Genomic DNA, 26,413 nt, shown 5'->3' on the forward strand with positions numbered 1-26,413 from the left:
AGGAGCCCTTGGGAGCATGTGGGTTGGTCTTGGGTTTCACTTCTTGCATTTACTGGTTATCTAGAGATGTAGCATTTTAATTTAAGGAGCCCCATTGAGCATCTTCTATGTGTTAAGAGAGACTATTTAAGATTCCTGACCCAAACCTGCATCCTGAAGGAAGGGATGAGGACCCAGGAAACCAAGGAAAGATTCTGGAAAGATGGAACCTCTAGGTTGAGTCCCAGAAAGTGAAAGTTGGTTAGCTCTATACTCGGTGACTGGGATCAGTTTTCCTGAAGGCAGATACTGAACCAGGAATAACAGGTGCAAAGGCCCTGTGGTAGACCTCCACCTGGTGCATTTGAGGGGCAGGTAGGGGCCAGTGGGCCAACCTGCACAGGGATTCTCCCCATGGAAACTCAGTGGGTGGGGGCACCTAGTGGTCAGGATGCCAGCCCTTACCTGGAACCAGAGTGCTGTTTTGCTTCAAACCAAACACAGTCAAGTCCCTGTTGTTCCTGGTTATTTGACAATGCTCCTGCTTCCTGGTCTTAGCTGCAGGACCTGCTGTTTGGGAGGCTCCTCTGATCTGCTGAGCTGGACATGCCTTCAGCCCCTTGCTGGGTTCTGTATCTCCTACAGCATCTCTCCATGGTCAACGCTGTATCCATGCACTTGCTCACCCACTCATCTTGTGCCTCCTCTCTTAGCAGGGGTGTGGCCTTGGCCACACTGTATGCTCCACTTGGGATGCACTGTGGAATGAATGAATGGATTAAGTCGGGAAGGAACGAGTGAATGAATGGGATATTGAGCCCAGAACCTGCTGCCAGGAGGGCCCCATGGGTCAAGCCTTTCTTGGCATTAGATTCAAAGGTGGTCTGCGCAAGGTCCGCCACAAAACCTCAGCCTAATTTGGGGTTCACCTTCCTGTCGGGAACTGTTTCCCTTCATTTTGGGTCTTCCCTGAGCCTGTGAGGTGAAGATTTTCTTTCCTTTCACAATTTTCCCTTCATTCTCTCCTGGCCTTTGTTCCCCAGCGCTGGGAGCTCCCTCCCTGCAGTGGACTGTCAGTCATGATTGATGCCAGGTGAATGGCTCCTGCTGATGTTTTTGTGCTGGTGTTTAGTTAGCAGGTTTAAATTTCATTTAATCCCAAGGGAAGGTCCTGGATGCAGGCTGGAGCCCCCCGCCCAGCCCTGAGGCTTGATTTGCTTTGGATAGGTACTGAGATCTTGGATTCTTACTGAAGCGGCTGGGCCCACCCACCTGGCGGCCGCTTTCTCTTTTAGGCAATCTGGTGAAACTCCTTTAGCATCTGTTCACCTCCCGATGGCCTAGCGACCTCCTCCTGCAAACAGCCTCCTGCCAGGGCCACCAACTGCTTCCCACCGTCGGGGGCAGGCTGCAGGGGAGACACACTCCCCTCTTCTAAGGAGTTATATGACCAAATTGACACCTACCACCTTTATTAAATGACCTCGGACAGTGACGAGAGGTTTAGATCGCTGGTCTGTGTAGACAGACCTTGCAGGAGTTTTCTAAAGAAGCAGGCATGTCAGCTGCATGTGCAAAACATCTTGATGGCTCAGCACTGACAACCAATTCAGTTTCTAAAAATCACCCACAGTCTGAAAGACGGGGCAGCAGGCCTCCAGCTCTGACCACGGAAAGCCTGCCTGTGACCTGTCAGGTTCACCTCGCGTTAAATATAACGGATTGTTTCACTCTCTTTTTCACCAAGAAAAGGATGTGTTCCTGTAGAAAACTGGTCTCATAGAGCTCTTTCCAGCTCTGACCATGGAAAGCCTGCCTGTGACCTGTCAGGTTCATCTTGTGTTAAATATAACAGATTGTTTCACTCTCTTTTTCACCAAGAAAAGGATGTGTTCCTATAGAAAACTGGTCTCATAGAGAATACAAAGAGACAAAAATAGAATTTAAACTACTCCCCTTAGGGGAGAGCCACTGTAGACATCTCATGGTCACAGGATGCCATCTTACACTGACGTGTCGAGATGCCCTCCCTTTGAGTATCCTTGCTAGGCGCCCATAGAAAGCATCTACTGGGCACAGAGGCACAATTTCCTTTCATGCATCTCAGAAGAGGCTATGTGGAGAGGGGATGGAAGAGTTGAGGGGGAACAGAAGGAGGCAGCCTTCAGAAGGGAGCTCACTGGTAAGCAAAGAGTCCACCTGCCAAAGCAGATGACGTGCATTCAATCCCTGGGCCAGGAAGATCCCACATGCCACAGATCAGCTAAGCCCAGGCACCACAGCTACTGAGTTTGTGCTCTAGAGCCCGGGAACCACAACTACTGAGCCCACATGCTGCAGCTACTGAAGCCTACGTGTCCTAGATCCCATGCTCTGCAACTAAAGAAGCCACGGCAATGAGAATCCCGTGCATTGCAACTAGAGAGTAGCCCCCACTCTCTGAAACTTAGGGAAAGACTGCACAGCAACGAAGACACAGCATAGCCAAAAAGAATAAAAATAAATAAAATTATTTTTAAATAGAGAAGTAAAGAGAGAGAGCAGGTGAGGGAGCCCCATGTGTGGATGGGGCTGGGACAGGGCATGGACAGGCAGGTGTCATTGGGCAGAAGGGGGCAGCTGGAGGCTAGCCTGCCTGGCCTGCTCACGGGCGTTCTGTCACTGTGGACACCACTGGGCTTCCTTTGGCCCTGAGCACACAGCAGGGAGTGTTTGCAGATCCAAAGGGCCCCTTGTGTAACAGCACAGAAGTGACCAACTGCAACCCTGGGGCCAGAGAGTGACCACAGGCACTTTTAAACTAGCAATATCAAATTGCTTTTAAAATGTCAGTTTCATTCATTGCTAGGGCTTAAGCATACACGGAATTTGCGTGCTAGCTAACTCAGCTTGGGGCTGAGGTAGGAAAGGGTAGAGTTCTGGGCAGGAAGGGCCTTTTAGTCAGGTGCTGTGATTGTCTACATCACATCCCCACATAATAGGAAAAATTGCCTTTTATCCCACAACCACTGTCTGATAAATTCTTTGGACTAAACAGAGATTCTACTGGTTCTGTTCTGCCAACTGTGATAATGCGTGCAAGTTCAGGCTGGAGAATATTGAATTTCTTTCTACAATAGATGAGGAGAATACGAACTTGCAGGCCAACAGACAAAAGCAGAAGGAACAAACAAGGTGTCAAAAAGCTGGCCACCACACGTAACACAGGACCTTGAGAGGTCGGTGACATTGGAAGGGGGATGGCTAAAATACCAGTGTACTCTGGCGGCCCTCTCCCCTTCAGGTGCCCAAACCTTCACTGAAATCTGATTCATCATCAGGTGCTTTGCATCAACGGGTTTTAGAAAGTGGACATGGACAAAGGGGACATAAATATCATCTTATTTGGATGAAACTTGGATGAGATTCCTGACACCAGGAATCAGAACTGGTGACTGGAGGCAGAGTCCCCCTGAGGACATGAGCCATCAGGAATGTGAGGAGGAAATAGCACGAGGGCTTAGACTTCCCCAGAGTGTGAGATGGAGACTGGATGTGATTTGACTTGTGTTTGCGAGTCTGGAAGATACCACCTGACCTTCGGCTGTGCAGTTGCTGAAGCTCAGAGCCTGACATACACTCTAGAACCAGGACATTGGCTAAAAGCAAAATGCGGTCCTTCTCAACCTCAACACCAAACCCATGGCTCATCCAGATGGATGCTATTTGTGCAGGCAGAGCGGAGATGGAGAGAAACCTGAATGCACACAGAGTCAAGTGAAAGTCAGCTCTGATTATATCAGGCAGGCAAGTTAAGATTAGCCTTACACTTTGCAAAGCAGCAGCACTATTTGCCTCTTTCCAGAGTTCAAATTTAAAAACCACTGAATTTATGCATGAGCAAGTGATGGATATTTGTGTCTGGGAGGAGGTCTCCTGTGTGGAGATGTTCGAATGGTTTTTGGCCAAGTATCCCACAAACTACCAGAAGAACATGTAACCTAACATGTGTAAAATGAATATATTTACCTGGTACAATGCCCAGAATCCTAGCCACTAGACTGCCAAGAGTATATGTTTTAACATTTTCTTCCCACACCCCGATGTATCTGCTTTTGTGCTGCCTGGAGTTGACGCATCACATGGATTCTCTCTCTTTTTTTTTTTTTTCGGATTTTTATTTTTTTATTTTTTATTTTTTAAATAAATATTTTTTATTTTATTTTATTTTTAAACCTGAAACACTGTATTAGTTTTGCCAAACATCAAAACGAATCTCTAATCTAAGGCCCTCAGGGTCTGTCTTTGGCAGGGGATATTAGGGCTGAGCCAGAAGGAGGCAGAGTTTTGAGGGATAGGTGAGCGCCAGGGAGTTGGGGATTTCTCTCTGGTGCCATCCACATGCTGTCTTTTAATGTTTCCATAAAGCATCTTGAGGCATGTGTATCTATTGTGCTGTAAATGTGGGGTATTTTTTCTCAAGAAGTGAGTTTTCTGGTTGAGTCTTTGCTATTTCACCAGGCTAGAGATAGAGATGGGTGACTCCTTCTCTGGTGGGTAGGGAGCCAGGATACCATCCTCCATCCTCTTCTGTTAGTAAAGGAGTTTGGAATGCTTCCAGCCACCCAGCTCCAGGTGCCATGATGTGGCCCCACTGTACACTGCCCAAATGTTTACAAAAGGAAGCTCCCCCACAGCGTGGGCTATATTGACTTTACCTTTGCTTCCAGGAAGGTAAGAGGTAATATTGGTAACTGTTATTCTTGTTTCCCTAAAACATCTTTCTGGGTGGACTCATGAGGGCTAAGAGCAGTGTGCTACCCCTCCTGCTTAATCAAAGGCTTGAATGAAATGACAGCCCGTATGGGGTTTCAGTTCAGTTCAGTTGCTCAGTTGTGTCCGACTCTTTGCGACCCCATGAACTGCAGCACGCCAGGCCTCCCTGTCCATCACCAACTCCCAGAGTCCACCCAAACCCATTTCCATTGAGTTGGTGATGCCATCCAACCGTCTTATCCTCTGTTGTCCCCTTCTCCTCCAGCCCTTAATCTTTCCCAGTGTCAGGGTCTTTTCAAATGAGTCAGCTCTTTGCATCAGGTGGCCAAAATATTGGAATTTCAGCTTCAACATCAGTCCTTCCAATGAACACCCAGGACTGATCTCCTTTAGGATGGACTGGTTGGATGTCCTTGCAGTCCAAGGGACTTTCAAGAGTCTTCTCCAACACCACAGTTCAAAAGCATCAATTCTTCGGCGCTCGGTTTTCTTTATGGGGTTTAGTCATCCTATAATCGATAAAGTGTGATGCTCTTAAGCACTGCCAGGTACTGAGGGGCATGTAAGAAAGGTGAAAATAAAAATATACCCCATCATTCAAGGAGCCCATCAGAAGGAAACAACATCCACTTGCATGCCCGATCACATTCGGAACACCCAGGAAGACTGTGGTCCAATGCTTTCTATTGTAACGTGGCCACAATCACTGGGAGCTCCCAAGATGGGAAAGGAAGCATCTTGGGTATCAAGCACATCCTATTTCATTCTTAGAACCATACCGAATGGAAGGCGTTCTCCATCACGGTTCACAGATGAGAAATCGACATTCAGTGACTACCCCGCGGGCCGGCTAGCATGCGGTGGGACTGAAATGAGCACGTCTGTCTTAGCAACGAAGCCCAAGACACAGAGACACTGCAGGTGAAATGTGCCAAGAAGGGCTTTGGTTTCTGTGTGTGTTGGTACATCTGGGAATTGAACTCAACTTCATAGACTAGGTCAGCTTAATGGGATGGGGATGGTGGTGGTGGTTTAGTCACTTAGTCGTGTTAGACTCTTGCGATCCTGTGGACTGTAGCCTGCCAGGCTCCTCTGTCCATGAGATTTTCTAGGCAATAGTACTGGAGTGGATTGCCATTTCCTCCCCCGCAAGAGTGCCACTAATTTCTAACGTCATCACGAGGAACGTGACGCTAAAGAGGTTTTAGAGACTCACCTATTTATAAACTCAGTAAGTGGCAGCTGTATCCTCTGGTCAGAGGGACCCCTTCTAAGTTATAGGCTCCCTAATGAGACTCCATAAAACTCCCAGGAAGATGTCTTGGCCTTTCACCCCGTTCCTTCCTAGAACCCGTCATTTCCTGTTAACCCATTCCAGCCACAGGGAAGGCATGTCTTAGCCTGTCTTCTTTCCTGAGTCTCAAGTCTTGGGGTTTCTCCCTGGCCCTGGCCCTGGGTTATCTGCTGTCACCTCACTAGCTCCCTGACAGTCCCTGCAGCCTGACGAGGTAGGAAACCAGCCCCCAGGGCTCCAAAGGAGAGCCCGTCACCACTGCCTGGTCCAAGCCCTTGGTCAGATCATCAGAAGGCAGGGACATGAGCCTCATTCTTCCAACCCCAAGTCCTCATCTGGGTGGGTAGAGTGGATCCTGCTGTAACCTCTGTCCACTCCAGTCAAGGCCTGACAGGAGTGACCCCATGTGGCCCCTGGTTAGAGGGTGTGGCTCACACACACCCCCTCCCCCTGGCAAGATGCACTTGGGGCCTGAAGGGAGGCTATTCTCATGAAGGAAAAGGCACCAAGGATGCTGCGAGTCCACCCTCTTCCTGCAGCCGGCGCTGGTCGCTTCCCAGGTGACCTCACTGCCCTATTCCTGACCCATGTTTCTCACCCTGGGGGCCCTGCTCTGCTCACAGTGAGGGGTGTGGCTTCCTCAGAGCAGCTGGCCTCAGCTGACACTGTCCTGGTCTAGAGACGATGAAAATCAAACCAGACTACGTTCAAACTGATACCCTCCAGGGACACACATGGGATGCCCAGAACCAGGACCGAAGAGCACTATGGACCTTGTTCAGAGCATCTCCACATGGGGAGGCTGAAACTCAAGGGGCCTTGTAACTGACACAACCAGAGACTGCCATGAAAGATGGGCGTGCCCTGAAGCCGACAGGCCACCAGGAGGGCAGTGCTGGTTTCCTTGAAGCTGGCCGGGTGCACATCGCCCGCCTCCTCTGACCTGTTTGCCTGCAGGACAAAGGTGAACACTCCCCTCCAGGAGGTCCAGGAGCCAGGTAGACATAGCCTGGTCCCTGTGCTTTCCCTGCCCCCAGACTCAGAGGAGTCTAGCTGGGGGTCCATTCCTTCAGGTGCAAAGACTGGGAATGAAATGATTTTTCTTTTTTCCCCTGAGAAGACAATTTCAAGTTCCCTCATTGTAGCTTAAACTAAAGAAAAGTGCAGTTTAGCTTTGGGGGTTTTGTTCAAGTTACAATAAACACACGTGTGTACACACACTCATGCAGCTAGAGAGGCTCTGTTTCTTAGGTTTATCCCTTTCTTTCTTAACCATTGGCCAGCCCCCAGTCAGAGCCCAGTGCTAATTGTATTACTAGAAATGCACTCCTATAAACATGTCTTGGGCCACGTGTTTTTCTCCAAATATCTGATTTGGCTTTAACTAAGGGTTTGCAGGGCTGCACAATGTGTGGGAATAATTGCCCAAAGCTGCAAATATTTATCACCCAGGCCAGCGGGGAAGCCAGCGACTGACGTGGCCCGTGGCTGTCTGGCCCCATTCTTCTTGACAATGGGTGGACGAAGAGAGAAGTGTTGGACTGTTTACTGCTTCACGACATTTAAAAAGGTAATGAATGTACAAACAGCATGAAAAAAAAGAGGCCTCTGGAAGGTGGCTTAGAGTCGGGAGAGAAAATTCAAACAATTTTAGCCTCAAAAAGTCAACATCAGACACCCTTCTACTAAGGACCTACAAACAAACAGAGTTACTCTGTACACACATTAAGCGATGCAGTGCCCTGCCGCCGTGACTTTGACCTCACAGGGCCCGGCTCCCACACGTGCAGGCGCAGGACTGCAGGTTTGGGGGTCCGGGTCTTTGAATCCCCAGAGCTTGCAGTCATAGGACTTTCACTTCTGGCTTGTCTGGGGGTTGGAGAGGGACAGAGAGAAAATGTGATACAGGCCGGAACTGACATGCCCTTGACCTGAAGATCAAGCCGTACCGAGTATATGGACCATCTCTGTTCCGTCTCCTCTCAACTCAGCAGACAGCATTACAGACAGATGCCTCTGGTGCCCAGACATCCCACATCCCACATAATTAAAAGGCAGAGGGTTACCCTTTAAAAAAGTAAATAATTAATAACGGGAGAGGAATCTAGCATCTTAGGCTTCTACTCACACGGGCCTAGACATGTCGGTTATTTGCTTTCCTTCCAAGCATTGAATAATATGATTGAAATAGGAAATAAATTCTCCCATTTTCTTTTCTTTTTTTCTATTTTTGTGAGAGATTTTGTGCTCTGCTATCTAAAGACTGCCCTCTTTTAGTTTCTGCTGGTGATAGATGAGGCTCCTCGGTCATTCAGACATCTAACTAGAAACAAGAGGTTGAATGATTCCTGGTGGGGGGATCTTGTTTTCACCCCACAGTTAGGAGCTGTCTGCACACTGCAGAGTCTATTGCTTTCTGAGACTCTTGATTCCTCCCAATAGACCTGAACAAGGGCTACACAGAAGAAAAAAAGCTAAAAAGAGGTGAGTGAAAACAAGTGTGCCTCCCCCAACCCATGTACTCATCCAACACATCTTATAAAATCTAAGGGAGTGTTAACTCTGAGTTTTACATTTTGAAGTCACTCTGCCAGAACATTTCAAGAAGTACAATGAGTAATAGCAAGGATAGTCCTGAAAAGCATCTCCAAAGTAAATTGGCCACAAGGTTCCTTTTAGCCTGTTCCTTTAAATGCAATTATGCAAAGAGGGAACATTTAATATTGCAATCGATAGAGTCCTGTCCTTTTCTAATACCAGGTCTTAGCGCCCATTGATTTTGGGGCTGGCTGCACAAACTTTACTGATACACCTGAGGATTGATGCCACGAAGACGTGAACATGATTTGCTTCCTGCAATGAGCAGTGAGATAAACCATCGTGAGCTCACAAAATGGAAGGCTCATCCCCAGCCTTTAGAAACCACCCAGGAGGAAGGCAGTGGGCATCCTCAGATTATTTTCACAGATTTAAAAACTTAGACAACTTGTAAAACGAGGAGAGATACACATTGCATCTTTGTTTCCTGCAATGACAACATGGCAGGATCAAGGGTGCTGGTTTCAAAGGTGTTTTTTGTTTTTTGTTTTTTCCTTATTCCAGTACACATTTCCCTGGAAAATTATTTCTGAGGAAAGAAATGACTGAAAAAAAAAAAAAAAAAAAGCCTCTAATTGTGGTTGGCTTAACGCTTCTCAGAGTAGGTCAATAGCAGGCCCACCGCAGGTGGCCTCAGGCCGCTCCCTTCCGAGCCTCTGATAAAACCAGCCTCCTCCCCGGATCAAGGTATTAAGGTTTGGGTTATTTGTATTGATTTTATGTGCTGCCACGCTGAGCCAGTCATGCTCATATCTGCCGTTCACAAATTCCCCTTTAAAATGTCACCACTGCTTCATTTCCTCCTGGATCCATCAATACTGTGGCTGGAGGGGCTGGTCGTGAACCCCAAGGGCTGTCATCTGGTCTGTGGACCCTGGGGCACTGCACACCCCTGGATTGCCACAGACATCAGCAGTGGGAGGAAGTGGGTTAGAGGAGAGGTCAGTAAGATGCTAAACAAAAAAAAAAAAACCCAAATAACCTTACAAAAATTTTTTTCTGACATCCAGAAGGATTTTTCTTCCTTGTCCAGAGAAGCCTAGCAAATGGATAGGCCCTCTAGTGGTTCACAGTCCTGCTCAGAAATATGGGGAGGACTCAGAGGACATCATTTGACATCATTTGAAAGTCCAGCCACACCCACAAACAGGTGTATACACAGGAATTTCAATACCTGTCTGAACCTAGCGATTATGGGCTACAACCACCCCGACAGTTCTGCTGGGCATAAATCTTGAAGAAACTGTCTTATTTGCTGACTAACATGGGGCCAAGATTTTCCCTGGAAGTTCTAATTATGTAGTCTTTCTCAGCAAAACATGTAAACTAAGCCATCGAATAATTTTAAACAGATTCTCTTCCTTCTCAGAACTGAATAAAACGAGCCTTCACTGGAAGCCAGGCAGAAATCTACACACAGACAGTCATGGCTGTATTTATCAGTCTGTGGTGATCCTTTAACAAACATGCAGTGGGGTAAAAATAAAACACATGTTTCCCCTTATTTCTCTGCAAGCGCTTACTTAAGGTTTTATTATATTTGGCCATGGGACATTCAGTCAACTTACTGATGATATCAAAGAATGATTTTACAAACAGTAAAAGTTAGACTATTGACACCTCCAAATTCTAGAGTATTTACATTGTGTTAGGTGCACACTTGCACAGGGAGATTAACAAACATTACCAGCAAGGCTGTGGCCAAATCCACCCTGGTTGTTTATAAAACCTTTACAACTCATCAGCTTCCACTAACACACTGGCACTGTTCAATTACCATCAGTTTTAAAGAGCCTTAGCAAAACATCCAGTGCCCATGTAAATAGACAAATCTGAAAACTAGCTGGTCTGTTGGCTTACATACTGTAGGTAATGTTTTCTTTTGCTCAAATTTGTTCTGGAAACTAATCACGCTCTGATAAAGCCATCTGCAAATATGAGAAAGATTGACACCCACATGTCAAAGTTTACACAGCCTGACCAAGTGTACATATAGTACAGATGATGTAAGGGCTGTGCCGTGCAGAGCTTCTCCGGGGCCATGTTGGAATGGAGCTCCCTGGGAAGAATGCAGGCACCCCATCCGTGTTACAGCAAGCCTTGCCCGTCTCCCCACCAAGCTAAAACGCTTCCAAAAGAGATGGGCGCTTTCCTCAATGCTCATCATGTAGCTCACTTTGTTGCCCCAGCAGCGTGGTTATCACCCAGGTAATTCCAAACACAATCGCTTTTCTACAAGTCACTAAAGCTTTACCTTTATCGAAAGCATGATAGTACCGTATTGTCCTTCTGCTAGGAAGAACAGCATTAAATATCCTGTATTGAATGCGGTGATATGAAATGGCATTTGCCCAGCAATTCATAGGTAAGCAACCCCTTCCTGTGCTTTATCAAATTTATGGGTAAGACTTGATACGTGGATTTGTCCACTCACACTTAGAGAAAGTCCAGGATGAAAACCTGAGTCCCAAGCAGATGGAGTACCTGACTGCGATGGGATGGGATGAGGAGTTCACCTTCATTGTATAACAAGCAGCAAGGAACACAATGTCCTTCCAGTAGGTGACTGTGGTGTCTGTCAGAAATAAACCCAGCAGCCACCTACTCTGGTCTTGAGCTTCCTCTTCAGAAACACAGCGGGAAATGAAATCAGCAGGCTTGTGAAAGGACTTATGTGTAGTGACCTTACTGCGGTTCCTATGTACACTCCTTTTTAAGAGCTCAGAAATCCTGTTTAAATTTTCACTTGAGAATTTTTCTAGGAATTAACCAGAAATTCCCTCATTTATTATTTCCAGAATGCAGTCTAGCAAGTCATTGAAAAAAGAAAGCAACTATTCTTTCTCTCTAGCCTTCTGATAATTCTCATGATTTTTAAAAAAATGTTTTGTTATTCTAATTCTTCTAGAAACTTAGAGATTTACTATTAGTTATTGTATTTCCCTGGGTTGGGGGAGGTGGGGGGAAGCCCGTATAGCTTCATATCTTGGGGAAGAATTTGAGAATAGAATCTTAGAAATAACATACATGAAGATGATATCAGTCATTTTTATCCCATGAATTTTTTAGTTACCAGGATAGCTCTGTAATTTCATCTACCAATTCATTCAGTTCCTGTTCTAAATTTCAGATTATTTTTCATAGCAATTCACCAATTCCGGATCTTCATTCTCTTTCAAGTTTCCAATTGCAAATCCTTCTTTTTAATAGATTATTAAAACCTACCACCAGTAATGAGTCCTCACTTCCCTGTCCTTCTTGATCTAAATGTAGCAAAATAAAGCTTTCTGGAATTTCCAGGAACTTTTGTTTTAGAAAGCATCATCAACATTTAATTTTCTGGCTTTCCTGAACCTTGCTGATGCTGACATCATTCTGTGTTTGTCTCTGTCCATCTTGTGCTTGTTTTAAAGACAAAGTGAAAGTCACTCAGTCGTGTCCAAGTCTTTGTAAACCTATGAACTATACAGTCCATGGAATTCACCAGGCCAGAATACTGGAGTGAGAAGCCTTTCCTTTCTCCAGGGTGTCTTCGCAACCCAGGGATCAAACCCAGGTCTCCCACATTGCAGGCGGATTCTTTACCAGCTGGGCCACAAGGGAAGCCCAAGTGAAGTGAAGTGCAAGTTGCGTCCAACTCTTTGCAACCCCATGGACTATGCAATCCATGGAATTCTCCAGGCCAGAATACTGGAGTGGGTATCCTTTCCCCTCTCCAGGGGATCTTCCCAACCCAGGGATCAAACCCAGGTCTCCCGCATCGCAAGTGGATTCTTTATCGGCTGAGCCACAAGGGAAGCCCTTAAAGATAAAAGCTCAACAAAAATCTCTTTGTTCAGCCACATTCAATGGCTTACATGCCTTTATCTTTCTTTAAAAATCTATGTAGGCCAACACTTTCTAAGCTAAGACCTATAATCTACAACTCACATCTTACCTAATAGCAAAATTTCATGAACAATAGCTGTTCCTAATGAACTGCCCTTGTTCTTTCATATACTTATTCTATTTATGAAAAATGTACTTAACCAACGTGCCAAGAATTTTTCAAGGACACGTGTGTGCTTATATCATGAAGCCAGATCCCTTCGACTTTGCCCAACCATTCGAGCTGTCTTTGATCCTAGGATACGACTTCTAGAATCCTATAACCTCTTTAGTGCTTCACTACATGCATCAATATGAAACATGTAACAATTTTACGATGATTCTTGTTAAACAGAAGCCTTTTCTACGTTAGCTCATAAAAGTTAATTCCCCATTTCCTCTTCCCAAAGAATAAATGATCTTTGCCCTCCTGTGGATAATTGGATCATGAAGGTAGGTGAGAGCTTAACCGTTACCAGGGGAGATTGCTTTGGGGGAGGTGTTTAAGGGCTGGGTAGTAACTCCTGTGTCTGAGGGGAAAGACACAAAGAGGAGGGGGAAGGACCAGCATTTACTGAGTCCTGTACTGGGCCAGACACTGGTATGGATGCTTTATGAGATTACTCTCATCTCATCCATTCTCTTCTTGTCCCTAATTTATTCTCGTGCCACCCATTGCCTTGCTCAATACACTTTAATGGCTTCCAGTCACTCTTTGCACAAAGACCTAATTCCTGATCACTGGCTTTGAGACCTGGCATGGTTTGGCTCTTGCCGATGGGGTCGGCCTGCTTTTTTCTTCATCTTTTTGTTTTTGGTTCTTCAGTTGTACCTGACCTTCTTTCCGTTGGCCATAATTGTTTGGTTCACTTATATATCCCAAAGCCTCGCCCACTTTTGGCACAGAATAGGTGCTCGAGAAATATTCTTGGCTGGAAGAACAAACAAGTGAATGCATTTAATCCTTTCAACCATCCTCCCAAGATGAGGAAATAGAGTGTCAGATGGTTTCAGATCCATGCCTGAGCCTCAGCTGATAACGTGTAGAAGTGAGCCACGTTTCAGCAATGCTATGCAGGTTTCTCTAAGGTCTCGTGTGGGGGCCACATTGAGACCCCTTAGTAGATGGAGAAGCGCACACTTAAGAACTGTGCTACCCAACATGATGGAGAGATAAGCGGGACTGGGCCGGCCAACTACATCCTGATGCAATTTTCTTTCCCCTCAGATGTGTTTGTGGCCCTGGTGTTCCCTGAGAAGTTTTATTTATCTGTGGATTTTCTCTGAAGAAAGACAGTCAGAGGATGTTCTTTAGAGGCCAAGGTGAGAACTAGCAAGATGCTTCGACACGGCACCTTTTACAACACTGAAAAGTGATCATTAGGCTTCTTCACAAGGATGAGGGATTTGCATTTGGCTTGCGTTGTGCAAACATGGCTTTTGTTGATTTATCAACAGGACTTCGCTTGGGGTTTTGGATTGGATTCCAGAGGTTGGCACCTACGCTCTAAAAAATCTAAACAGAAGGAGAAAATAAATCACCAACTGGCACTTTAAAGGCAAAGATTTATACCAAATTTAATGAACTTCCTGTCTTGCTGAGCATGAGGGAAATGTCATGTTTACCCCAATGCTCCCGGCTCCTGGCAGCGGCTACACCGAGTTGGAAGGCATGCAGAAGTGGGTCGCCTTCACCCAACTGCAGCTCAGAAAACTCATTAGTGAGAGAGCCCCGGGCGAGAACTCAGACCCTCAGGGTGCACCACAGCCCTGGCTACCAACCCCACTCAGAACTAATCCCCGGAGACCTGGGGGTCAAGTCACGCTTTCTGATTTGTGCTCCCCTAGAAGCAGACCAAAATCAAGGTGCAAGTAGTTTACTTAGGAGGTGGTCCCAGGAAACACAGATCAAGGAGTGGGGGAAATGAGCAGGAAGGCAGGGAGTGAAGGGCTTGTCATCAAGACAGTCCCTGGTGGGAACAATTCACTTACTCCTGCTGGGACTGCACTAGGCACCAGTGTAGAAAGCCCACCTCGGGGTCATCCCAACCAAGGGCTGGAGGGCTGGGGCCCACTAACTCTCCCAGTGACTAGTCAAGGGCTTCTTCAGGGCTATTAGTGCCCCCAGAAATTCTAGCCAGAAGCACCTTTAGGAGAAAAGACTCCAGCAACCGAAGTGCTTAAGCAGAGGGATGCAGGGATGGCCAGGTGGGAGTGGACAGGCCTTCACTGGGGGGATAAGGATCTAGGCAGATGGGCAGCATGCTGTCTTAATCTGGTCCAAATCAAGCTCTGTTAGATCTCTGGTTCTTCTGTGACTTCTCTTTTCAGCTTTTACATGGTTCATACATGTTACCTGGAGGTACCTGCTATCATACTCCTCATTACACGCCATCAAAGAACTTTCTTTGACTTAACCATCATATTCATCCTCAAATCCTTTTGATTCCCTCCCCTGGCACTGAAGCAGATCTAAAGCTACAACTAAAGTTGTGTATAGCCAGGAATGTGCATTTCCCAACTCTTCCCACATCAGTAAATGAGGAACATGACTTCCCTGGCGAGCCAGTGGCTAAGACCCTATGCTTCCCATGCAAGGGGCATGGGTTTGATCCTTGGTTGGGGAACTAAGTTCCCATATACTGTGTGGTGAGATCAAAAAAATTAATAAAAATTAAAAAAAAATAAATGAGGAACCTATTTGTAAGTCTGCATAAACGATATACCTGCCCTTGGAATATAGCATCTTTAAGCATCCCTGGACAGAAAAAAAAGCAATGCTAGCAGGGTTTGGGCATCTGGTTGACTTCCTTTCTGGGACCAGATGACCCTCTGAGTTATGCAGTCTGTTACTAAAAATTGTAATATCTGATTTTCAGTGTACTGAGAGTACAAATGAGAGTGAAAACAGAGTATCTTGCAATTAATGTTTCTTGTGTACAAAGAAGGTAAGAATGCTCATTAATGATGCATAGTACAATAAATTCCTCCAGCTCAGATGCAAGAGAGAAGAGGAAATTACAGGACAGATTACCTAGTGCCCATTATTTCCATGTCTGTCTGTACCATTACACAAGTCAGCATGTATAATGTTCGAAAGGTTGGGATTTTAATCCCTGGTTGGTATTTCCTTATCTTGCTGTTGAAACACCCAAAAGTTGAAGAACAAAGGTCAATATTTAGACACATTATGAAATCACTTCAGTTTTTCTTGATTGGAAGCTTGTTTGGATTTGTTGAATTAATAATTTCTAAAGTTGGTATTCAACATTGTGTAAGCATGACTTTTAAAAGTAGTTCTCAGCCATCTGTAATGAGTAATTACTAGAGGGAAATGACAGTTGATCTGAGTTTCATTCATCCACGTATTAGAGTAAAAGAAAATTAAGTAAGTTCTCCAGATAGAAGTTTTGGATGAGAATTGTAAAAACAGAATACAGCTGTCCATTAAAAATATTATTTTAGTAATGCTAATAGAAGAATGGAAATTAATATAAACTTATATTAAATAATGGACTGAATACCTCTATGCAGGAACATCCCCAATGTGTATTCTTTGTAAAGGGTGGAATTTAATAGCAAATAGAAGGGGGAAAGGTGGAAGTAGTGACAGATATTCTTGGGCTCACTGCAGACAGTGACTGCAGCTATGAAATTAAATGATGCTTACTCCTTGCAAGGAAAGCTATGACAAACCTAGACAGCATATTAAAAAGCAGAGACATCACTTTGCTGGCAAAGGTCCACATAGTCAAAATTATGGTTTTTCTTGTAGTCATGTATGGATGTGAGAGTTGGACCAGAAAGAAGTCTGGGGGCCTAAGAATTGATGCTTTCGAATTGTGGTGTTGGAGAAGACTCTTGAGAGTCCTTTGGACTGCAAGGAGATCAAACCAGTCAATCCTAAAGGAAATCAACCCTGAATATTCATTGGAAGGACTGATGCTGAAGCTGAAGCTCCAATACTTTGGACACCTGACGTGAAGAGCCAACCCATTGGATAAGACCTTGATGCTGGGAAAGATTGAAGGCAAAAGAAGGGAGTTGCAGAGGATGAGATAGTTGGATAGAATCATCAACTCAATAGACATGAATTTGACAAACTCCAGGAAACAGTGGAGGACAGAGGAGTCTGTCACTCTGCAGTCCATAGGGTTGCAATCAGCCGGACACAACTTAGCGACTCAGCAACAACAAGTGACAGGACTGATTTGCTGAGACACCTGTGTGGTTTAGCCAGCACCAAGGGTGGACTGTTTTGGAGGGACCTTCTGGTACTTTCCCACCCAGCAGCTTGCCTAACTCCATATTCAGCAGCCTGCACACCCCCAAACAGTTCTATACAAATCTGTTCTTATTTTTACATCCTTTGCTTAAAACAGAAATAAGACAACTTGTCTACCTTGCTCATCCTCTCAGTCTGCACTTCACCCTCAGTAAACTGTATTTCTTTTTTCGGGTTTCTCAAGGAGAAGGAGGAATATTGTCCCAAGTTCATAAAGTTTATTATCAGGAAGCTGTCTGGTGGTTGTAATATTCTCATCGTGACCACCACTGATGTAATCTGTTATTTCAACTCACCATCCATGGGACTAGCCCTGGGTCACATCCTGGATGTTGTGGAGACCTGGGTGAGCAACAGATTCAATGAGAGAAAGACATCTGTTCTCTGTTGTCTTTAATGCTTTTACTCATGAGAGGGCTTTCTTTTCACACCTTCTCTCAGTTCTAAAATCTGGGAGTCCTCATGAACACTATCTGCTCCTTCTCCTCTTCTCAAGCCTCCCAACCATCTGTGTTCTACCTTAGTCTTTTCTCTGGAAATTTCTATCCTTCACCTTGCACTTTACCTTGGTTTTGAGTCTCACTTTTGAGTCTCTTAAATGTTGCAGAAACCCCTACATTCATGCCAAGCCCAACTTTGGATTACCCTTCTCCACATCATTCTTTGAAAAGGCCAGGCGGATTGCTTCTTCCCCTCTCACATCCTCACAGGCTCCTATCAGCCTGCATCCCTTGTCTGATTCCTCCCAGGAACTCTGCCTTCTCTCCCTGCCCGTCTTTCCCTTATCACAGTCAATGGCACCAAAGATCCACCTGGAGACTAGCCAAAACTGGGCATTATTTCCATCTCCTCCTTTTTCCTCTTATTTGTCCAGTCCTGAAGCTCTACCTGTGCCATGGGGCTTCTCTCCAGATCCTGACTGGTCTCATTGCTTTCTTTCTTCTTCTTCAGTACCTTCAGCAAACAATTCCAGAATACACTTCAAAAAATCAAATTGCATCACTCTTTTCTCAAAGATCTCAGGATTCTCATAGTGTTTTTAATTGAATCCAATCTTCTCAAAGTGGTCCTCTTGATCTTGACCTGATCTTGTACTGCCCTACCTTCAGAATGTCCCTTATTCCCTGCTGCTGATGAATGGGTGTGTTGTTTAAATCCTACTCCATTCATCATGGGGCACACACCCCACCATCCACTATGCACTGGACACACTGGCCTCTTACTCCTCCAAAATGGCAGACTCATCCAGCCCTTGGATCTTTGTCTGGCTCTTCAGTCAGGAAAGCTCTGTCCACCCCACCCCAGCATCAACTCCAACTCCAGATACTCAGCCAACCAGCAACATCTTGGTTGTCCTTCTTTCGTCCTCTGAGGTCTTCCTTGTAGTTCATCTAACTCCCTTGCCTAAATCATGCTATTATTTATTGGCAGAGACATCATCATCTAAAATTAAGTTCTTATACTTTTTCATCTGTTTTATTAACTATGTACCTGCTCTGCAATGCAAGCTTATGAAGGATAGGACACCTATTTTGTTCCCAGTAATGACAACAGTTAGGCCTGCCATAGGTTCAGAAAGTGGGAATAACTATTGAATAAATGAAGGAATGATTATTATCAAACTATTAACATTTACCAATACAGTAGGGTAAAAATAGTATCCTAATATTTTAATTTGACCCTGATTATTACTGAAATTGAGTCCTTTTCATATTTCTACTGAAAATCATTTTTTATTTTTCTATGAATATCTTGTTGGCATCCTTTCCTTATTTTTCTATTGGTTTTTTCTTCTTTTTCATTGTCACTCATTGTTGTGGTTCTTTATTTGTTTGCAGTTATTTATGTCTAATATATGGGACAATAGAGGATGAGATGGTCAGATGGCTTCACTGACTCTAGGCACATGAGTTTGGCTGAGTTCTTGGAGTTGGTGAAGGACAAGGAAGACCAGCGTGTTGCAGTTCATGGGGTTGCAAAGAGTTGAACACAACTGAGCAACTGAACTGAACTGAATGTCTTAGATAATTAGTTTGCTCTATATTTTAAAAATATTTTCTCCTATTACGTCATTTGTCTTCATTTTATTTAGGAAGATACACGTCGTTACATAGTTAAATGTTGATGTAGTAAAATACATCTTTCTTAAAATTTAAGAATTTTTTTTCTTAACAATACATAATTAAAAAACAACAAAGGCAGCTCCAAATATGAACTCTCACTGGACCACACTGGTCAATATTAGGATCTATGAAAGTTTCATAGATAGTTCATTCATTTCTATTTCATAGAAAGTGGATATTATATAAGTTCTGGCATGATGCAATGTGAAGCACACAGCACAGTCTGTGAAGTATTCTTACAGAAGAAAAGTAACACATGTTTATTGAGGTCTTTGCATTCAATCTCCAATCTAGGTACCTATGGAGGGTGGAGTTGCAGGTTACAGAACATCAGGAGGGGACAGCCAGGTAAATATAGCACACAGCATTCCACAGCCACAGTGACTTCAACAACAGCCTTGTGGGAGAAAAGGGGATTGTTTCAGATAAAAAGAAACTTGAGATACATAGCAAATACATATAATTAATAAGCTTTTAAAAAATCATGATTCAGTAGACTGTAAGATGGAATATTTGGATAACTAAGGAAACTTGAAAGTGGTCTAGATATGTTATCAAGGAAATATTTCATTTTAATAATTTAAATAGTTCTCTTTCTTATTTTGCTAAGGTCATATGCCAAGGCAATTATGTTGGAAGAATCTTTTTTTTGAGATGTGTATTAGGTATTTAGGAGTGAAAATGTCTGAGATTTTCTTTAAAATAGCCCTTCTCCCCAAATAAAAGAACATATGTGTTGGGGTTGGGAACAGATAAATTAAGAAGAGAAGCATGCTGATGATATTTGCTCAAGAGAGATGACTTGAAGGGGAGAGAAGAAGTGGAGAGCTCTGTGAAGAGGCAGCCCAACCACCCAGGGATGAACATAAGACCCCAGCCTTTGGTTTGGAGTTGGGTCTCTCTCTCTCCTGTCCCTCCATATCTCTTTCATAAGCAGGTCAATCCAGAAGGTGGGGGGCCCTGAAGGCCCCCCTCAGAGAGTGGAGATTCATTCTAAAAGAACAGACATCTGGGGGAGGGGGACCTAGTAGGCCTGGTAAATCGCCCTTTTGTGTACGTTCAGAGACTTTTATAATTAATCATTTGATTAAGAAAGAGATGTGCATTTTCTGCTTTGGTGCAAGAAAGATTAATACACAATTTTTAGAATGTATTAACTGCATTATTCAAATTTCCTTTATTTTTACTTATTTCTGCATATTTGATACACTGAATTCCAAGAAAATTGTGTTAACATTTCTTACCTATATTTTTAGAAGTATAAATTTCTTTTTATTCTTCATAGTTTTCATTTTATATTATTTGAACCTATAAGTTTTCATGAGTAGTAAATACACCTTCTTGATTTATTGTTCTTTTCATCCATATGAAATATTAGTTGCTTTATAAGGCTTTTGATTGCATTCTGCTTGTCTGGGATTTAGCTCTACCTATATTTTGGTTAGTATCTGTTTTACATATTTTCTCTCTTTATTTCCAACATCCTTTCTTTTTGTTTCACATGTATGTGTCTTAGGACTTAACCAGATCCTTTTTCTTTTTTCAAATTCAATCTGAGTATCTCTTGTCTCTAAACATGTGAATCCCACCCTTCATATTAGTGTGATCACTGATTTGTTTGGACATGTTTATGTCAAATTTTCAACTTTTAAATTTCCTTTTTAACGCTTATTCACTTGTGCATACAGGCTTTGACTGGATTTATCAACGTTTTATTTTTTTGCAATGTTTTAGAAATTATACTTTTATTTCTGTTCTTTAGAGATTCTTTGTATGATCACTTACCCTGTGATTAAATGTACTACAATTTGATCTTTATCAACATCTAGGATTAGTTTCACTAAAATAAATAAGACTTTATTTTCCTCCCTTATTCCTCTCACCATGTCGAAGTCATCTAGAATTTCTGACCGGGGCAGTCACCACGGGCCACTGGGGGCTACTGAGCCCTGGAAACAAGCCTCACCTGGATGGACAAGTGTTGTAGGTGTCAGATACACAGCACATTTCAAAGATGTAGGCCAAAAGAATTCATCAACAATATCTTAATATTAATTACATCTTGAAATGGCAATATTTTAGATATACTGCTTTAGATTCATAAATATATTGTCAAATCCATTCCACATTTTGCCCTTTCTGAATGTGACTACTAGAAAACTCAAAATTACAGATGTGGCCCATTTTATTTTTCCACTAGATTTCTATTGGACATTGTTGCTATAGGATTTTAGTCCTGAATTATAATTTTTCAACGATGGTGACTGCAGCCATGAAATTAAAAGACACTTACTCCTTGGAAGGAAAGTTATGACCAACCTAGATAGCATATTCAAAAGCAGAGACATTACTTTACCAACAAAGGTTCATCTAGTCAAGGCTATGGTTTTTCCTGTGGTCATGTATGGATGTGAGAGTTGGACTGTGAGGAAGGCTGAGCGCCGAAGAATCGATGCTTTTGAACTGTGATGTTGGAGAAGACTCTTGAGAGTCCCTTGGACTGCAAGGAGATCCAACCAGTCCATCCCAAAGGAAATCAGTCTTGAATAGTCCTTGGAAAGACTGATGCTAAAGCTGAAACTCCAATACTTTGGCCACTTGATGCTAAGAACTGACTCATTGGAAAAGACCTTGATGCTGGGAAAGATTGACAGCAGGAGGAGAAGGGGATGACAGAGGATGAGATGGTTGGATGCTATCACCGACTCAATGGACATGAGTCTGAGTAAACTCTGGGAGTTGGTAATGGATAGGGAGACCTGGCGTGCTGCAGTCAATGGGGTTGCAAAGAGTCAGACACAACTGAGAGACTAAACTGAACTGACTCTTGTAAATGAACCAAGTTGTAGTTACATTTTCTTTCTGCTGAGTTGAGTGTCTTGTGAGAAGAGATGGAAACCACCATGACTGTCAAGATGTTGCTCTTTGCACATCATGACCCAGAGCACAAACCCTCACACAGCTTCACCAGCTTGTTCCAGTGTGAACGCTCAACTTGGGGTGCCGGTCTGGTCCTGTGCATTCACAGCACACCCGGGGCTCACGTGTTCTATAGGTAACTCGACTTCCTCTTTGCTACTCACATGCTCTACACATTCTAACCGATCTCTGCCTAGTCCACTCCATGGCTACTTCCAGTCAGTCCCCAAGCCCCCCAGAAATTTATTTCCCTAGCTCTACCATTTCAGACAATATTGAGAGATGTTGTTGCTGTTTAATGTGACATAAGTATTGTAGGGTCAGCATATTCCCCTGGAAGTCTTTTTGTTGGAGGCTTCATAATAGCTCTAAATATTTGATGATTCTTGGTAGTGTGTTTTTCTCACATTGGAATCTCCTTATTAACCCATATTTTAATGAGCCCCCTCCCCATCCTCCTTCACTGCTGGAGAGGGAGGTGGGGGCCATCCTGTTGGCCAGATGATGGGTGGGAGCTTTTGGCTCCCCTTGGCACCAGTAGCCCCCCAGGCCTTGCCTGTGTCTCTGGTGGGGCTGTCAGTGACCCCGGTGCTGCCGCTATGCAACACAGCTGGTCTGTGAGGGTGGGGCAGCCCTTCTTCAGTCTCCCAAAACATCACCCTTGGCAGCCCCGGGGCTTCCTTGATCTCATAAGCCTGCTGCCTCAGAGCTTGGAACCCTAAAAAGAGCTTGCTGTCTGTTTTATAGCAGCACCTTCTGTCCTCACTTGGAGCAGTATCCCTGTTTCATCCAGGTTTATGCCTCTTCCATTAGGGTTCCTCAACATTTCAGATCCACTGAGACTCACCTCTTGCTTTCCAACACTGTGGTGGATTCTGTCCAGATATGGGGGCCATAGCTGTGGGCTAGGGCATCTGGGTTTCCAGCCATCTCCAGTCCTTCCATGCACACACCCGTGCTGTTCCCTGGGCCTGAAATACCCTTCCCCTCTTCTTCCCTTTGCCTTTGTCCCTTCATCCTCCAACACCCATCTTGGGAGACACAGTCTAGAAAACCTTTCCCGATTTCTCCAGGTGGATTTAACCTTTTGGCTCTGCGGCCTTCAAGGAACATAGATATGTCTCTGCTTTTATTTCTTTATTTCTTGTAACTCATCCCATCCTATGTGAGTACATGTATTTGCACATCTGTTAGATTTGTTTTCACTATCAGGTTGCATGTTTCCTGAGTAAAACAGAATAGCCTAAACATCTTTGTTTTCTTCATTCTAGTACAGGACCAGCCCAGAGAGGATACACAGTAAGAATTTACTGACACTGAATCTGGAAGATTTGACACTCTGCCCTTCTTTCAGTCTGGAATAAGGAGCAGTAGGCATTTGCCAATTTGAGTGGTCCTCCCTGAGACTGCTGAGTAGTTTGGCATTGTGGGAATTTGTTTCACACTATTCTGAATGTGCAATCCAACCCTAAACCCTCTCACTACAGTTCCATCCCATAGCTATTACTTGAAATAAAGGGCAAGTGTGTGTGCGGGTGTGCTAAGTCATTTCAGTTGTGTCCAACTCTGTGTGACCTCACTGACTGTAGCCCGCCAGGCTCCTCTGTCCATGGGAGTTTCCAGGCAAGAATACTTGAGTGGGTTGTCACACCCTCCTCAAAAGGATCTTCCTGACCCAGGGATAGAACCCATGTCTCTTACATCTCCTGCATTGGCAAGTAGGTTCTTTACCACTAGCGCCACCTGGGAAGCCCAAAATAAAGGGCCAGGAGTGCTTTACTCTCCTTAAGAAAAGAAACCACATTGTTTCCCTTATACAAGAGTCAGTTTCCTTTTAAGGATGAAAATATCTGCTGAAAGTTTAAATAACTTATTCCTCTCTACCTTTGTCTACCCTCTCTGCTTCCCTCCCAATCATGGAGATATTAAGAAGTAAGACGGCATCTGAAGAGGAAGCATTCTGAGTAGTCTCCTTATTTGTCCTTATCTGCAATATATATGCAAGCTAGACAGAGCTGATAAACACAGACAGCCCACGTGACTTCAAAAAACAAACAAATAAATATACAGGCAGACGTTGATTTCCCTGTGGAAATTTTACAGGGGAGTTAAGTTATGGAGTGTACACAGACCTGAAATTGCCATGCAAACTGGGTTGGTGGGGATTTCAGTCACTATACGTGGGTTGGGTAAGCCAGTTCAAATAAAGAGACCTTGGGATTTGGGCTGGATATTTGAATGAAAGCAGCTGGAAATTTAGAGAGCTGAGATGTTCTCCCCTCGCCGTATCCATATGCATCCATCATTTGTGGTGACTTTTGCTTTAAACAGGAGAGATTCACAAGCTGCTATGAAAGTGATGGCTACAGGTGTCTAAATCTGATTGAGGAGAGAATGTCTTGAATGAGAATTCCAGGCAAGTAGTTCATTTGCATGATGGCTCCAGGAAGCCCTGAGCTGAGTGGGAGGGAAAGGCAGCCAGTGCAGAAGAGTTAGCAGGCAAGCCACCGGAGCCTCATTCCACTGGGGATGTCACGGAACATGCATCTCTGGGTTACGCCTCCTCTTGCATAGGATTGAGGGATTTGGGGTATTTATCCACCAACACCTGTCCATTATTAACTGTGGGCTGCTCCCAGGGGATGTCAGGTCCCAGGAAGTCTAGTAGGCTGTGCACTCTCGGAGAGCAGGCTCCAGGGCCCCCAGAAGGGAAATAAAGCGACATGGGGGTGCTCTCCAAAGTCAGGCCAGTGTAATAACCCAGGATTGTGGAAATGACTGTAACAACATGTGGATTTTCCCCTTTAGACTAATTTTTATCATTTGGAAAATGCTAGGAGCTTCCCTGGTGGCTCAGATGGAAAATAATTTGCCTGCAATGTGGGAGACCTGGGTTTGATTCCTGGGTTGGGAAGATCCTCTGGAGAAGGTAATGGCTACCCATTCCAGTATTCTTGCTTGGAAAACCCATGGACAGAAGAGCCTGGAGGGCTACGGTCCATGGGGTCTCATAGAGTCAGACATGACTGAACAACTAACACTTTTATGGTTTCACAGGGGGAAAAACAACCTTCCAGTGTTCCAATATTTATGAAATCCATGAGTGATGAAAATTGTATGCTCAACTTGTCATAAAAAACAGAGAAACAGAGTCACCTGTATCAGCTCTTCAAATCATCCAGCCACTCCTTCAATAAATGCCATGACTGTAGAGAAAAGTCTCTAAAAAAATAAACTTCTCCAGGGAGAGGAGAGAAGAGGAGGTGTGAATGTAGGGGCGTGCAGGAGGCAGGGAAGTGTTGGATGCAGCAGGAAGTGCTCTGGGGAGGGAACGGGGGCCTGTGCATCCCCCATCCAGCCTCGGCCTCCTCAGCGGTAACGTGTAGGCAGCGCTGCACGCCTGGACACTCTCTAGCCATCTTCCATCTCTGCCTGTAAGTTCTACCCTAAGATGGTGCATTGGGCACTCAGGTTATGCAGAGGCCACATGCAGAGGGTTATTGATCAGAGTTCAAGCATGGCTTCTGCATAATTCTCCTGCTTTTGAAGCTTACCCCTATGGTAATATTGGGGTGTTAGCCATTGTCCCTCCATATCTAATGGTCCATCCCCACATGTCTCACCTTTTTGGCAGGGGGCCATGTCCTCCCTATCTAGTATACAGCACTGCTCAGTAAATGCTTGTTTTTTACTTAAGCTTTAAGAAACATTTTCAGAACATGTTGGGGCTTCCCTTGTGGCTCAGCTGGTAAAGAATTTGTCTGCAATGCAGGAGACCTGGGTTTGATCCCTGGGTTGGGAAGATCCCCTAGAGAAGGGAAAGAGACCCTTCCCCAGTATTCTGGCCTGGAGAATTCCATGGACTATATAGTCCATGGGGTTGCAAAGAGTCAGACACAACTGAGCAACTTTCATTTTAGAACATGTTTTATTTATCTTTAGTCCCTGCTTCCAACTGTGCGCTGCCTTGTGGCCCTTCTCATTTTCTTAATGACATCTGGGCAGATTGCATAACTTTCTGATCACTTAAAAATTTTTTTAAATCATAATAAAATACACACAACATAAAATTTACCATGTTAACCATTTTTTAAAAGATTTTTTTTCATGTGGATTGTTTTTAAATTCTTTATTGAATTTGTTACAGTATTGCTTCTGTTTTATGTTTTGGTTTTTTGGCCCCAAGACATGTAGGATCCTACCTTATCAGGGATAGAACCTGAACCCCCTCAGTTGGAAGGTGGAGTCTTAACCACCGGGCCATCAGGAAAGTCCCTTTCTTAACCATTTTTATGTGCACAGTTCAGTAGCGTTAGACATTGACTTAGTTGTGTAACCCATCTGCAGAATGTTGCATCTTACAAAACTGGTACTTTGTACCCAGTAAACTACAGCTCCCCACCACCCACCTACGCCAGCTTCTGGCAACTGGCATTCATCTTTCTATGAGTTGGATAATTCTAGGTACCCCATATAAGTCAGACACGACTGAAGTAACTTAGCAGCAGCAGCAGCATATAAAAATCATATAGCATTTATCCTTTTATGTCTTGTCTTCTTTTATTAAGCATCATGGCCATTCATCTTAGACTG

This window comes from Bubalus bubalis, chromosome 14, assembly GCF_019923935.1.
Source record: "Bubalus bubalis isolate 160015118507 breed Murrah chromosome 14, NDDB_SH_1, whole genome shotgun sequence".
Lineage (NCBI taxonomy): Eukaryota > Metazoa > Chordata > Mammalia > Artiodactyla > Bovidae > Bubalus > Bubalus bubalis.